Source organism: Pseudomyrmex gracilis, unplaced genomic scaffold (assembly GCF_002006095.1).
Source record: "Pseudomyrmex gracilis isolate BER0280 unplaced genomic scaffold, ASM200609v1 scaffold_135, whole genome shotgun sequence".
NCBI lineage: Eukaryota > Metazoa > Arthropoda > Insecta > Hymenoptera > Formicidae > Pseudomyrmex > Pseudomyrmex gracilis.
In genome coordinates this window covers 251,646-268,026 of record NW_018020719.1, presented here as the reverse complement: position 1 = coordinate 268,026, position 16,381 = coordinate 251,646, and the positions used below count along the sequence as shown (strand labels likewise).

At 40.1% G+C, this 16,381-nt stretch overlaps 1 protein-coding gene and 1 non-coding gene across 2 annotated transcripts in view; both read right to left on the bottom strand.

Annotated features, from left to right (window-relative positions):
- The window catches only part of LOC109856804, a gene marked incomplete at its 3' end in the record, with an annotated part of 54,037 nt that extends 40,644 nt beyond the window's left edge, over window positions 1-13,393 (bottom strand). The window contains exon 1 of the mRNA XM_020432472.1: window positions 12,463-13,393. The remainder of the gene's footprint in view (window positions 1-12,462) is intronic.
- A 2,906-nt stretch (window positions 13,394-16,299) lies between these two features.
- Trnaf-gaa lies at window positions 16,300-16,372 on the bottom strand. Its single transcript has one exon. It is a non-coding gene; the product is annotated as a tRNA-Phe (tRNA).
- Window positions 16,373-16,381: the final 9 nt, after the last annotated feature.

The window sequence follows — 16,381 nt, the reverse complement described above, 5'->3', positions numbered from 1 at the left end:
TTTTTTTTTTTTTGTTTGTTTTTTCGAATCTGTACTGTATATATATATATATATATATATATATATATATATAGGATTTTTGTGTATGTGTTTTTTGATTTTGTTTAAAAATTATCTTTTCGATTTTTTTTCTATATAAATTTGTTTAATTTTTCGAATTTTCTATGTCTTCTGAATGTTAGAAAATTAGCAACACTTATCTGCAAAAGCTCCTTCAGTACCCCACCGTATATCGCGGCAGTTAGAAGCCCCTTCTTCGTCGGTTTTGCCTCCGACTGAAGTCAGACCCTGCTCGCAGCTCTTTCTCTCTCTCTCTCTGTCTCTCTGTCTCTCTCTCTCTCTTTCTCTTTAACGCATACACACGGCAATGCGCGCGAGCGCACACTCGGACGATATCACGCTGCGATATCTACTTTTGTTGCATGCCTGCGCTATCTCCATCCTGCCCTTTCCCGGCCCCTTCGCTCTTTCTTTCTCTTTCTCTCTCTCTCTCTCTCTCTCCTCTGTCTCCCTCTGTCCCCCTCCCCTATCGTCCTTTCTTTCATATTTTCTCGCTCCGTCACGTACAGCTCGATTGTTGGCTCCGTCTCTTTCTCTCTTACGTCCTCGTTGTTAGAGCGAATTTTTAGCGCGACCATTCAGCCCGACTGACCGCACTTGTTTCGGATAAAACAAATACGGTCAAAACCAGGGGCGTAATCGGGAACTAATCCTGGCGAATGTGGTTTTCGTTTTATTAATACGCGAAATAAGATCGCCGTCGTAAATTATATAGCCGTGACTCTTTTGCGCGCCGTTCCACGCAAAAATGTACAAAAGGAAGAATATAAAAACGAACTAACTACATATATATATATATAAGTAATGAAGACGTCGTTCGGGATTTATAAGATAAAATTATCGATTTATTCAATTAGTTCCATTATTTTGTGTCCCGTTAACGAATTAAGAAATCCCGAATTAAACAATTGAAATTAAAAATTCCCCCCGGTACATCGCGCGCGGTTAACTTCACAAACTGAACTTTGTCTTAATTATATCTCATTGCTATTTCTATATAAAAGTGCTATTTCTATAAAAAGTATCTTTCGGAATTGGAACACACAAGTTTTTGCAAATCTTTTCGTATATACAGACAGAGTTTTTTTCCCACAAATGTTGACACACATTTGTAATAATAGAGAGGCCACGTTACGACGTAAGATTCACCACCGTGTCTATATCCGAACATATTCTTACTATTGGGTGGAAAATGGTCGGTTTTAAATATAGCCGAATATACGAACACACACACACACACACAAAGGATGTACGATTTTTATTGTGCGGTTGCCGCACCTGAATAGCATTAATTTCTCGTAGAGTTTGTGCGTTTGGTAGTTTCACGTTGAAGGGCCACCGCGTAATCATCGCGATACTGCAATTTGCAGTATCGCTTCCCTCACAAAGCTACGTTCCAACGTATCCAGTCGTGCAGTCTCGGTGCAAATTAATCTGTAACTCGCGATCAGCGAGAGTTACAAAATTCGCTCTCTATCATCTCCTCTCTCATATCACTATCCGGAATGTTATAAGATACACGGTGAGAGAATATATACGGGAAAGAGCCAAATCGCGAGTTAGCTTATAGTGAATTTCGAACGATATTAAGTGAAAGCTTATCGCTTAATTGCAAGAATAAAAAAAAATTTCGCAATAATTACTGTACAAATAATAATGTCAGAAGATAATTATCTCGTATATATAATATACAACAGTTTCAAAGCCTAAAAGATAATAAAAAACACCGTCGTTTAAACATGAAGTATTTTTCCCCTTTGTTTCTCTTAAACGCGTTAAAGCGCGTGCTTTTCTCGAAATCTTACAACGATTGTAATAAGAATTCCCGCCTTTTATACGAAGGTCAAAGAGAGAAAAAGTTTGTTAGTAAGAAAAACCGCCCGGAAACTTTCAAGTTTCGCGCAGAGGTGTTGTTCTCTCTCTCTCTCTCTCTCTCTCTTTTATGTCTCAATCGAGCACGAGGAGAAGAAGTTCGAGAAGAGCATATACGCACGGAAAAAATCGTAACTTGTTTTTTGTTCTCAAATAAGAAATTGACACTCTCGCAGAAGTCGTCGATCATTGTCTGAAAACAACACGATAATTCGACCGAAGAGATTTTCGAGTTTTACAAGGGGAAACATCGGAGCGCAACAACAGCTGCCGCTGTTGGCAAAGGCGCGGGTTGGTTTAATCATCGAGAACGACAACGACAACGACCGGACGACGGCGAAATCGAGAAGAGACGAGCGAGAACCCCCCATCTACGGGTTTTCAACACGATGGCCGAACATTGCGGCGGTCATAGCGGCTAACTGACATTTCGAGAAAGTCAAAGGAAGAGAGGAAACAATATTACAGGGTAGGATCAAAGGAGTCATGGGGGGAACGGAGAGGTGGAGAAGCGAAGAGTGTCCAGAATAGTGTCCCTTAAATGATTGACGGCCCGAGAAACCCAGGCCAAGAGAACGGTCGAAGGATGAGCGCGCGCGCGCGCGCGCGGACGGGGCCCCCGAGTGCTTTCCAAATGTTCTCTAGGCGGGCTCTTGTACTTTCCGAGTCGACGGGCGAGAGACCCACGGCGAGAGAGCTGTTAGCGAGCGGATCATTAAGAGTTCCATTTTCGCCGGAGAGAGAAAACTGTTGAGGTCCATTTGTACCCCCCACCGTGACGAATATGAAATAATTGACGCGCGGCTATGTGTGTACGCCCCGTCTTCTCATTCCCGTTTTTGGATATTCTTGGGTCTTCTCTCGGCGGGAGTCTCGCGTTCAAGTTGGAAAAATTTATTTTCTATTAATTAAGAAAAAATGTTGTACCTCAAATTAAACGAAAAGAGAAAGTCTATTTTTATTTTCGCGTCCGTCCAACCACATCTCCCAGACGCAAAATTCGTCTCAAAGACACGCGTGGCAGAGATGATAATAAAACAATATTCTACGTGTCTGTTAAGAAACGCGTCACCATACCTTTCTTCTTCGTGTCTTTCTTCGCTATTTTCGATTTGTTCGCATTATTTTCAATACACACACACACACATACAATTTTCGAATACTAAAAATACACACGTCTAATTTTCATATTGGAACTGTCTTCTAGATTGCTTGAGAAATTCATTCCGAACTATATATAGAGAGATATATACTTCTCTCGAAGAGAGAAGAACCGAGAAGGAGGCGTCAGACGCGTTCGCGGCGCAGGTTATTACAGATACGTCGATCGGCATCGCAAAAAAACGGGAGGAGGTCGAGAGAGAGAGACAAGCAGCGGTCGTGCCCGGTGTCAAGCCGACCCAGGCAAACAGGAAGCGAGACTTACGTCATGGTCCCAGACACAACTCGGTCGACTGCGTGTCGAGTCGCGCGCGGTGGCTTTAAAAATCAAGACGGGGCAGAATAGCTTCCATAAATTTTGCAAACCGCTCACGATCGAACCGCGCGCGTACGAAAGAAGAACACACAGATATATATAAATATGTGCATACATACATATACATACACCCAACTGGTCGAATGTCTCTCGAAGTGAAACCGTGCGGAAGAAGACGGGAGGAGGAGGAGGAGAGAGAAGGAAGAGAGAGAAAAGGGAGACTTAATAAGTAATTTTTCTACTGTACACACACTATTCTTACTTAAAAATTCGGTTTGAAGAACGTAAACCGCAAGGATATTCTTCTCTCTTTTTTCCCTCTCTCTCTCTCTCTCTCTCTCTCTGTCTGTCTCTCTGTCTCTCTCTCTCTCTCTCTCTCTCTCTGAGAAATTCTTTTTCCTAAGACGCTTTTCGAAGACGATTTGCGCGTCGTCGCGTCTGACCATATCGCGTGGAAAAGTTACGTTACGATAAATATAATCAACCTAACCCCGACGCGGTTATCAGCGATATCATAATCCATATTTTCTTCAATGTTCTCGACGTATGTAATTAACACACATTTCTCAACGACGTTATTGAAGCGTTATTCAAAAACGAGCGCGCACGACAAAAGAAACACGGCGATGTAGAAGTAAAGCGATTAATGCAGTGAAACAAAAAAAAAAAGTAGATTGTAAAACAAATAAAATATATTAAAAAGAATTCGTTCATTTATCTCTCAGAAATAAAACGCACGAACTTTTGTATCAAGAATTGATCTGAAATATTTGATTTGTGTGTTGTACCTTTCTCTCTCTCTCTCTCTCTCTCTCTCTCTCTCTCTTTATAAATCCGTTTAATTTCAATAAAATTTCAATATTTGACGGGAACAAAGCAGCGCGCGCAACAAATAAAATATCGCTTTGAATATTAAAATCTGCAATACACAATGGCATTTATTTATTATAAAGAGATTTATCGAACGTTACATAGATCTTCGTTATCTCTTCGAGATTTATATTAGGTGCGATGGAGGAAAAGGGAAACACTTTTTGTTTTCTCGCAAACTCGCGGGACGCGCTGTGATATGATGGGACGAAATTTCGCAATACGCGGCGCTAAGACAGCGAGACGACCGGTTGAAAACACAAAGAAGAGGAGACTTTGTCTCGTGTCTTTCTCTGTGTCTCTTTTTGTTCCCTTTCTCTCATTCGCCCTACCTATCTCTCTCTTTCTCTCTCTCTTTCTCTTTCTCTCTCTCCCACACTTCTCTTCAGCGATCACGTCATTCAAGAGAGTACATGAAATGCGCTCGCGACGCGCACTGGTCCTACACACAACGTGATGCGCGTAGGTAAGAGAGTAGTGTGGTCCCTCTTTTTCTTTTTTTCTTTCTTCACTCGTGCGCCTCTTCACCTCTTCTTCTCCGCTGTGTGCCTCGCGTGTGAGTTTAAACACGTGCGCGCCCGCCTGCTCGCTCGCTCGCTCGAGAGGGTAGGCGTTCGCTCACGCGCGCGCGCGAGGAGTTCTCTTACGCGCGTCATAATTCGGACCGTCTTAAATACGCACTATTGTTGTGCGACAAAACGCCGTGGAAAATCTAGGAATCGGAACTTGTGGGCGCACTCAACGGACGCGCCTCCTCTTCCGAACGATCCGGTGAATACAATAGTTTTATATTACGTGATATTTTTTTTTTTTTTTTTTTTTTTGAAGGGAGAAGTTTTGAATTCTCTCGCGAGAGTTGTTCTAATTAATAAAAATGTTGTATTTCCCACCTTCGTGGGTCCATCTGCATAATCAAAATCACGTTCTGCGACAAACATATCGATCTTCCGGAGTGACTGACTGGGAGTTATGTAACATAATTGTATTTAACCAAGCGAAGTTAAACATCCAGTTATTGCAAGTCAAACCGTATAGGGGGATCTATTTGCGCCGAATTGTTTAGACCGAGATCGTGTGTGCGTGAGGAAATCTTGAAAGATGTCAAGATTTTCTTGAGCAAACGAAGTAACATACATAGTCGGAGTACAGGCAAATACAGCCTTACCCTGAATATTGCAATAAAAAATAATAAAAAAAATAAAAAAACACGCGTTTGCGCTTTATCTCGTAGTAGTAGTTTCTTGCTTAAAATAATAAATCGATCGGTGTTTGTCAACACTGTTGTTAAAAAAATGATAAAATAACATGAAAATATGACAAAAAATAAGCAAATTCTCCCAATGAATACGAATTTAAAATATAAACGTTTGTTATTTTATATCGATAAAAACGCTGACGGCATTCATCTCCGCGTTCAAATGACTATTTCCTATAATTATAGTTTACGTATATACGAGGATTGTACGCGCGCGCGCGAGCCGGAATTCTCTTCTCACGTTTCTCGCGTTCCGCGGCTCGTTAGCCACTCCGTCATTAATCGACGACCGGGACGAACGATTGTGTCGTCGTTTGGACGACTTCTGTTCTCGTATTCCACGAAAGTGCACTTCCCGACCCGAAGCCGGTGCGCGCATTAAGGATCGTGCCCAGGCAAATGTAAGTACGTGATTCGCGAGAGAGACGACGAACCGCTCGCTCTCCGCGCACTCTCTCTCTCTCTCTCTCTCTCTCTCTCTTTCCCTGTAGTAGGTACGCGAGACTTCCGAACATTCTCCTCCGGCGAAGTAGGCGTAACATCGCTTGCACGCACCTCAAGAGAGTACGGGGCGAAGAGGGGGAGGAGGGTTCCTCCGGCGTGGTTCGTAACGAACATTCGAAATGATAGTCGTCGAAGCCAAATAAGCGCCACTTTACTCGACACCGGACGATGCTGAACAATTGAACGATACGATACACGGTGTGCGGGACAAAATCCTCGATCGAATTAACTTTTTTCGGGGGAAATTGAATTACGAGCGAGCGACGTGAGCTGCGACAATTTACTTACAAACTTCGCGAGATCGTTTTCTTGAATGGTTACATTTTTAACAATTAAAGCTTATTTAAGCTCGATAAGTTACTAAACTAAGAAATATAATTACGGTCATCCGAGCCGATCGCAGGATGTTGCGCGGAAAAACTGCGTATATATATATATATAATTATATTTCTTAGTTTAGTAACTTATCGAGCTTCAATAAGCTTTAATTGTTAAAAATGTAACCATTCAAGAAAACATCTATGTATATATATGCATATATATATATATTTGTTCGCGTGTAAATTTTTACACGCGCGTTTTTTGATATATATATATATATATATACGCAGTTTTTCCGCACAACATCCTGCGATCGGCTCGGATGACCGTAATTATATTTCTTGGTTACATTTTTTTTTTTTTTTTTTTTTCAGCAGCGCGAGATGTATTTCTAAAAGTGTAGATTTTACTCAACAATAAGATAAAAAAAAAAAGAAAAAAAAATAGAATCACATGTGAAAAATGATGACAATTTGGAGAATAATTTGTATTTATGTCTCTTTTGGTGTCATTGACTCGTGGTGACGCTTAAATGTAGAAAAACTTGATGAAATTTGTGATACCTGTTGAGAACCTAACGCGCGGACGAGACGATGTTTTTAATTTTCACGAACATAGATACGAGAGATCTCTCGGAGGAACGCACACAATCTACTCCTACTCCCTCGCGGAACTGTTCATCTCGCGTATATATATATATATATATTTTGGCGAACATTACATAGCCGTTCGCAGCTCGTGTAACGCGAACTTTTCTATAGACAGATCGAACGATAAAAATTGAGCTCTTGTAAAAGTTTGTTGAAAAGAGAAGTGTATTTGCCAATGTGTTGTTTTTTTTTTCTTTGGAAAATCTTACGCATCACACACACACACGGTCTACTTCGGAGTTGTTGTATGTAACCTTGAAGAGAGCGAGGAACGAAGACAATTTGTTTTCTATACAGTTGTTTCGCTGAAAAGTACCGGCTTAAGAACTTTGTTAGACCCTCCACCGCAAAATGTTGCCTTAAAGCGAGAAACCGGTTTTCCACATCGTGCAGCCTTCGTACATATCTATGAGCTATATAGAGAAAAAAGAAAAAAAAAAGTATCATGAAGCGGCGTAAGAATGATTTTTGCTGATAAATACGCGCGCGTTTTATTTCTTTCACTTCGCGCATTATTGGCGAATATCAATATCAACGAGTTAGTAAAATTCATTATACAAGTAAAATGCGAAATGTGCATGCACGTAATATGCCGTCAATCTCGCGGTAAGGAATCAAAGTTGTGGCTAACGGCGCGTGTGTGTGTGTGTGTGTGTTTTTCCTTGCAGTGAATTTAATCGAACTTTGAATTTCAGATCCGTATATATATACCGAAACTTTTTATTCTCGCAAACAAATACAACATACAAGAAGAGGGAGAAGAAGAAACTCACGATTGTGTTCGCATAATCGGTATATCCGTCTAAACGTATAGCGTTGTTCGCGCGAGCTTGGATAAATAATCTGAAGATTAGATAATCCAAAACAATCTAATCACAGCTTATCGATAACGTTCGCGAGCGTGTACGATAACAGTACTCCGATGGTCGTACATATTTTTGTGTCGATAAAAGTAATGTTTTTTTTTAATGAACTCGACTTCTTTTGTTTTTTAATGTAATTTCTATCTGTAAAAAACTTTGTGTGTGAAATATATATATATATATATATATGCATTTAACATTTATATATAATAATCTTTACCTTCAATTCGTCGCGCGATTCGTCCCCGATATCATCGGGAATGACTGATCACAAACTTGAAATACGCGCCATACGAGGGTGGCGTTTATCTTATTTTTTTTTCAAGAGGATTTAATTATTGACACATACTGTGTATTTATTTCCGCAATCTTCGCTCTCGACCCGAATTTCGCCGGCCTTCTGTGTGTATTTGCGGTGTCGTAACCATTATCGCAAAGTGAATGGTATAATCGCTCATTACCGAGGCGTAAAAACAGTGATCTATTTACGCGCCCTGCTATGTTATTAATATTTATTTACGAGATAACACCGTTCCGAGGTTTGCGAACAAACTTGACAGACTAATGTCACCGTTTAACGAATTAACGATTGTAACAGCGGGTATTTTGAGAGACCGATCGATTTAATATTAAAATCGTGTTAAATATAATCCTACGTGTGTGTGTGTGTGTGTGTGTGTGTGTGTGTGAAAGACGAGACGCACATTTAATTCAACAAAAATATTTTTATTTATAACAGCGCTTGATATAAAGTATCGCAATTAATAAAGTATCGACGATTGCGCAACAATCATATCGGAAACGATCGAATTAAGATCTTCGACTACCGATACGTACCGCGAAAAAAACGTCATCTAATTCAAACTCATCAACATAATCGATGTGTAAAGTGTAGTTTGCGTTTCGATTGGAAATATACCGCGCGCGCGTTTGATTATATCGCGGCGAAAGAAAAGAAAAGACAAGATCCGATTCAATTATTTGCATATAAAAACATATTTCGTCGTGAAAATTGTCACACATAACGCATTAACAGTTTAAGCGACGTAATTATGACATAACAAGGAGCGAGATATGATGCAACACAGAACATAGTAAACTTGTTACACGCGCAAACAATTTTCTTCCGTCTTACTAAAAAAAAAAAAAAAAACAAAGAGAAACATGTCTCTCGGCGTTATTTATATCAACCGAGGGAGAGCGCATAATATTATGCATTACGTCGTAAAGCACATCGCGCACGACTATTTTCTCGTTAAACAAAAGATTCACACCACCATCGGGACAATTGTGCGTCACCGAGCACAAGTAAGTAAAGTAACCCTTTTTTAAAGAGAGTGTTCTCCGCATTTGCGGAAGTTCCGCTCCCGCGGTTTTCCGACGGCGGTACGCATCGCGTTTTTGCGAATACACGATACAGGGTGCGCGATACGTCATTTCGTCGCGAGCGAGAAGAACCCATTGTCCGTCTATTGTTGCAGGGAAAACAGTATCCGAGCAATTTCGACCGATTGACCGATCAATTTCCCCACTTCGCGTTTCAACGGATAAGATGGGGAAAAAAAAAAGACTTCTCTCGACACAATTTGTTTTACACACGCATCAAGAAAACGGTGTGACGTTTTTGATGTTTGGCCGGTGCAGTTCCGGAAAATCGAGCGAAGGTTATTGCGAAATGAGAATTATATATATATATATATATATATATCGGATACGTTTATATTAGATTTCTGCTAAAAAAAAAATCATACGTATATATACTTAAAGGTGGAATTACGTTCGGGCCTAAAGTATAGCCTACTGTCCGCTACCGAGGCAATCTTTCGGATATATAGGAGAAGGGTGATCCTTTCGGTGTCCCGCAAAATTACAGCACCAGATGGACGTGAAGATAATGACGTGTCCTACATTACTAGCCTCTCGTTTCCTACACTCTCTCTCTCTCTGTCTCTCGTGCGGATGAGCAACGCGCAATCCGCGTCGCCATCCATCAAGTTTAGATCAAGTCGGGTGTACAAGTCCGATAAGAAGAGAGTGTTCGTAAATAATGTGACGTCACACATGGGAAAAATGTGAAAAACGCGTTCCCGGAACAAAGAAGAGACATTCGTCGTCGTGACCGCACCACGAGACGATGGTCTTCTCTCTCTTCTTCCGCGACGACCGTTCGCCGCTGCGCTTTCTCGCATCGGCGTCCGCGCGTGCTCGGGTGTTTTCGCTTATCCCGCATTGAACTTCTTCTGTGCCGCTGCTTCATTCGCGACTCCGTGAAAATTTTTCACGATACACAGCATTTTTGATCTCCCCGATCGGGCAAATGTCGCCACGCAATCAACGGCCGCTTCTTCCTCTTCTTCTTCTTCTTTATCTGGTTTATTTTCCTACACGTAATAAAAAAAAACATCTCGGAACGTCAGCGGTTCTAATTATTGCCGCTTATTGGTCTACAACAATCTTATACACGGGAATCAACTGCGAGACAAATTGCAGCCGGGTTTTATAAGGCGCGCAATCTTGTCGCTTGTTTCTTCGCAAAACGTGTTTTGTTCCTGTTCATCATCTCTCATTCAAACCTAAGATTGTAGGTTGACTCTATTGGAAAAGCGTATATATATATATAGTTTGATAAAAACAGAATGTGTTTATATTTTCATAATAATAAAATATCTAATAAAATATCCGTCTCCTCGAGACAGACACCGGATAGATCCACTTCTATCATCGCCAGCATGTGTGCGCGCGCGCGCGTCAACAAAGTGAATGCGAATTTTCCTCGTTTGTAATCGCTTGCGCGCGATGTTATCAGCGACACATTTCATTCAAATATCGGCCTTACGTAATCCACTTGTTCAACCTTCACTTAACAAGCATGGGGATTGTGTTATCACACTCGAGAAACTTGTCCCGCGTGAAATTTCTCAACTTTCAGTCATGGCGAAGATTTCCCGGCTCTTGTGCGCGGTCTCTCGTATATATATGTATAAGCCGCGCAAGTCACGTTTTCTGCGCCTACTTTCTGACTATTCTCGGGGGATCGAGTCCATAACAGGATAAACTTAACCTATCTCTCTCTCTTTATATATATATATATTTGTTTATGTCCTTGTTATTTCTCACAGATCGGTCATTTTGTCTCACACGTCCCTCAGGAAACCGTCAGAACTTTCGAATGTTCATTGACAGTTCTCTTCCGCTTTTCGCACTTATTTTGCTCAAGTTATACCTCCTTTTCCAGAAGATTCCAGAAGAAACCCGAGTTTCGTTTTAAGAATGAATGCGGGTCATTGCAAGATTCAAAAGGGAAACTATTTAGGCGCTAAACCGGACAGTCGGTTTTTCTCACGACATCGCGTTTATACGTATAGACCGGAGTTTATATAGGTTAGGGTTTGAATAAATCGGCTCGCGCAGCTGTTGAACGGCTCGTTTTGTTGATACCACACTGATAGAGGCGTTTTATAAACAAAGTTGCATCAACAATGTCTCGATAAATACTTAATAATGAGAAGTGCACTTTTTCATGTGGAAAAACATTGACGCGCTCTTTCCCATACCGTGTGTGTGCTCGCAGATCGGAACGTCTCTCCGTTCAAGACCCGGAACGTCTCTCCGTTCAAACTTCAAGTTGTCGGTGCGATGGGATGTAAAACTGAATTTACTACTTACACGCGATTTGAAAGACCGAGCAGCATATAAGGTCGATTAATACGTATATCGTTTTTTACCAGTTTGTTTTTGAGACATAGCGTGACAGAAGTACCGAAATATCGGTGATACCGTAAAAAAAATTGGGTTTCGGAGCATCAACGGTAGAACCGTCGAAGTTGCGTGCTCGCGCCACTTTCATAATAACAAAAAAAGAGTTAACAAACAAAGTAATCTTTATCTTTTATTACTTAATATCATATGTTTGCTATCGCTACTAAACGACGGAGAAAGTACATCTACAGATGTCTTCGCACAATAATACAACATCATTGCGATCTCGTCTCGATGCACAGTGAGAAAATAATCATCGGCGAATCGCATGATCACGCCATGGGTATCAGAGTCATGGGTAAAACAATCTCAATTACCTATTTTTTTTTTTTTTATACGCGACAGTTGGCCCGTATCCTTAGTCGTTTTACTTCGCGTATAAGTTTGACGTAAAAAACATCCAATAAGATGCGGGACTCGCGTTTCGAAACACCAACCAACGTCGCGCGTCAGGACGCATCCCTCGTTCTCTAATCGAGTTCTCAAATCGTCTTGGCGGAAAATCGATAGGAGCGTTAATACATGTGTTCTTCTTTGGAAATAAAATATCCAAATTGAAAGCCGCGCGATGTAATTATTGGGTTCAGGAGTCACACGCAAGTTACCGTCTGAAAAAAATCAACCAACCGTATCAAGACAATCTACAATTCATTATTTGTATGTGGTGTACACTCTCTTACATGCGCTACAGTATCTTAAAGTATACAAACTGACTTCAAACTCGTATATATACACACAATCGGAACTTGCTCGAACATTCGGCACACACACACACACACACACACACACACTCGTTTCACACTCGGCATGCATTTTCTGTCGGAAAATTACCTGCGATTAAGCAGAACTCCACTGTGACGACTAGTCAAACGCGTCCGACAGACAGCGTTTCGTCATCTCGCGCGACGAAGAGAGAAGTTCTGTTTAGTATCCAACTTGTAGACACATCACCGGAAATGTCGCAGACGTTTCTCCGACGTTTCCTTATTCCGGCGCTATCACTTTTTACGACGATATCACTTCCGAGTTCACCCCACCCGATGAACAAACGCGCGGATCAATCGAACGGGGACTGTACGCGCGACTGTCGATTCTAGAAGAGGCAAACGAAACGATCGCCGTCTTCTCTACGCGGAGAAGCGCGAAGTAATCTTCAGCAAGAGCTACATCTCGCAATAACCACGCTCGCGTGAAAGAACCGCCTTTTGCGTGACGATTTACGTGACTTCAACCTGACGACTTTGCATCTCTTCACTCGACGACGATGCAAAAATTATATCGCTCTCATATCGGTCGAAAATTCTGCTCCGCGCAAACAACAGAGCTCCGTTTCTCCGGCGCTGTCAGTCGATCGCCGTCGCCGCTTCTGGCATATCTCCCTTTAATATAGGCGCTGCGCCGGCCGGGCGTTACAACTTAAAGTTGCGCTTCGCTAAGGCGGAGCTTCCGCGCAAAAATGTTCAGAAAAAGCGATAACACGAATAGCACAATCGCAATATAATGACAGTTTCACTCTGCTGCAAAAGTAACCGGAGCGGTCGAACAACAGTTTCTTCAACACAACACAGTCTGATCATTCAGATTCGCGAAAAAGCTGATTTCGGACAATCCATCGGCAACTACGACCAGCGCGTCCGATAAATGCTCCGTAAAACAGAACGGAACGAGTGGTTCGAATGGTTAACCGAAGGTGCGGAATTGCACTTCCGGTGGGTCGAGATCGCACGCAATGATACAAAGCAGCGTAAACGTCTACACCGCTGAACGACCGAATTGCGACTGTGGACGATGGGTTTAGACGTTCATGGTCCCGCCGTCGACGTTGGGGTGGGGCGATTACGCACCGCCCCGTCTGCGAAGTCACGCCCGTCGACTGTGCTCTCACCGCCTCCGCAGAGGACGGTCGAGCCACCTTTTTCCGCGGACTCACTCACTACCTTTGATTGCGACGTATTATACAGCAAAGGCAAATCGAAATTTCATTGGCGTAATTAATTGTACGAAAATTTCTCTGTCAACAAGAACGAGAGGTCAGCGACGTTGCTGATAATTTGCACCGTTTTTTGCGAAAACTTTTATCTTCGCGATTGATCATAAATGATTTTCTTAGACGCACAAGGCTACTTTCCGATTGACACACACACACAAATAGTTGATGCAAATAAATATAAAAAATCATTAAGATTGTGATAATTGAATACATAGGTTACTAGATTTATCCTGTCATATTGATCCGCAATATCTAAAGGTCTTACGCAATGTTTCAATAAAAAACGCGAAGAAGTTTCATTAGTTTTATTGTAATATCTGTAATTATAATATCAAAAATGTTACTAAAATATTTAGTATATTGCTTTATGACATATTTCATTATTTGACACGTACATCTTGTATTTATTAATCAAGTCTTCTTTTATTATCACTTATGTGTTTATACATCGATTTGCATTCATAAAACAAAATAGATCCGTTTTGAAATATGTATGAAATTGTGAATATTTTGAAATGTGTATGAAATATGTATGACAGTATTTCTCTTAATTTTCATGTGTATGTAACTGATGACTATCAACATAAGTGTTAATAAAACAGATTGATAGAATTATTTCAATATTCTCTTAAGATTTCACAATAAAAAAATATTAAAGATTATTTGTCACATTTAAAAACTCATTAAAAAAAATCATCTTATTAGAGAAACGAGTTCACTTTAAATAAATATTCTCTTATATATTTTATAATAATTAATCAAATTAATCGATTAACTTTAAAGTATTTTCACTCGTAAATACTTTCACTCTTTTATCTTAATGTGTGTGTTTTGTCTGAATATATTTTTATACTAAGAGCAAAACTGAATATATTTTATATATATAGAGTGTTATGTTTGTAGAATTTATATATTTACTTTTCTTATATTTTCTTTCTTTTTATATTTATTTCCTTTTAATATTGTATGTGTAATAATTTTGTAAAAATGTAATTTCTGCGTGTATCACCATCGTATTGTAACTTATTTCTATCTATATTGTGCAGTAAATTTTATATAAAATAATAAAAAATTAAAAAGCCGAATGTGAGCTCAACTTATCTTTCGTTTTAGTTTTTAAAATTGTTATCTATTATATAAAAAAACTATCAAAGCCGATAATTATTATTGCTATAATATTTACGAGCGACACAATGCGGCTCAATCTGATCTGTCTAATCTAAAATCATATATTGCAAAACCGATTCTATACGATCCATTCTGTTAATTAATCCTCATTTCCAGTTAGATGGCCACTTTTGGCAACGGTCAAATTTACACCAAGTTGCAACAGGCCCAGAAATCTTCTCGCGTTTACGCGCGTAAAGAACGACATCGAAGGAACGATCATCCGATTACGCGGATGTCGCGTGCGCGTCAGCATGGCGCCTTCCCGCAAGAGCGAAGGCGGTCCCCGTAGATCGTAAGCTCCGCCTGCCGACGACTTCCCACTACTCGCGCGCCACGCCTCAATAACAAGGGCGATCTGCACGCTTTTTCCATGCACGTCGGCACACAAACGTGTCGCTCCGCCTAGCGCGAGCGTGCGATCAAACGCCATGACGCGTGCGCCGCCACCCGCGGGACTGTATGACGCGCGTTCGAATTACTGCCGCCATACTTTTCGCTATGGAAAGCACGGCTCGAGACGCGGTCGCGGCGGCTGGCCACGCCAACGATGCCGACTCTTCTCTCGTTCTATTCTTCATCGTTTTCCGCGCGATCACTAGCTAGACTGCCACAACGCCGATCATGAGTATCGAAATCAATGGCAAGCGATTCTTGCCAGCACTCGAATCCCATACAATAATATAACATATATACCTTACATATATACCTTATTCTTAGAAAAATTCTTCCAAACATCTTGTGATATTCCAATTTCAAGATAATATTTGAACAGGCAATCAAAATATTACAGACGTAATGGAATATTGAAATCTTTTAATTTATTAAGAAAATTGATATAAGTTATTTCTATTCTGTTTGCATTTTACACATTGATGCGTGAAAATAATAATCCACAAAATAAATGTCCTAATGTTTGAAATTTTTCAGATACAATTCGATTTTTGTGTTAAATTTAATATAAGAGATTTAATATCGATTCAATCACAAATAGTATCATATTATCAATACTTATTAGTAGCTTCAATTAATATAGAAAAGTTTTGTTTTTCATTTCCAGTCTCGAAACATTGCTAACTAAGCTTTCCATATCCGCTTTACTCTATTTATCTTATCAACTTAATTTTTAATTGTCAATATATAAAACAATTTGCAGCAAAAATCCTTAAATCTTGTTTTACGAATACACTAATGTGTGTTTGACTTCTACTAACGAGACAAGTAAACTATAAGTTTAAATAGTAAATATTACTTTTGCAATTATATACAAAGCAAGTAATCTGCCATAACAGTATTATATATACGTATATAAAATAGATTTCTTTTTTTTTCATTGATGCCTCATACACATATATTCTTTAGAAACAGTTTTACTTTTTTTATGAAATTTCTATAATAGAAAAATTTTTAAATTGATAAAATTTTATCCAAAATATTTATTAATTATATTTTTTAAATCATAAAAAATGTGCTATTTTATCACATGATAATTATACAAAAAAAATTTCACTTGCCGAAACCCGGGATTGAACCGGGGACATTTAGATCTTCAGTCTAACGCTCTCCCAACTGAGCTATTTCGGCGCACGGATG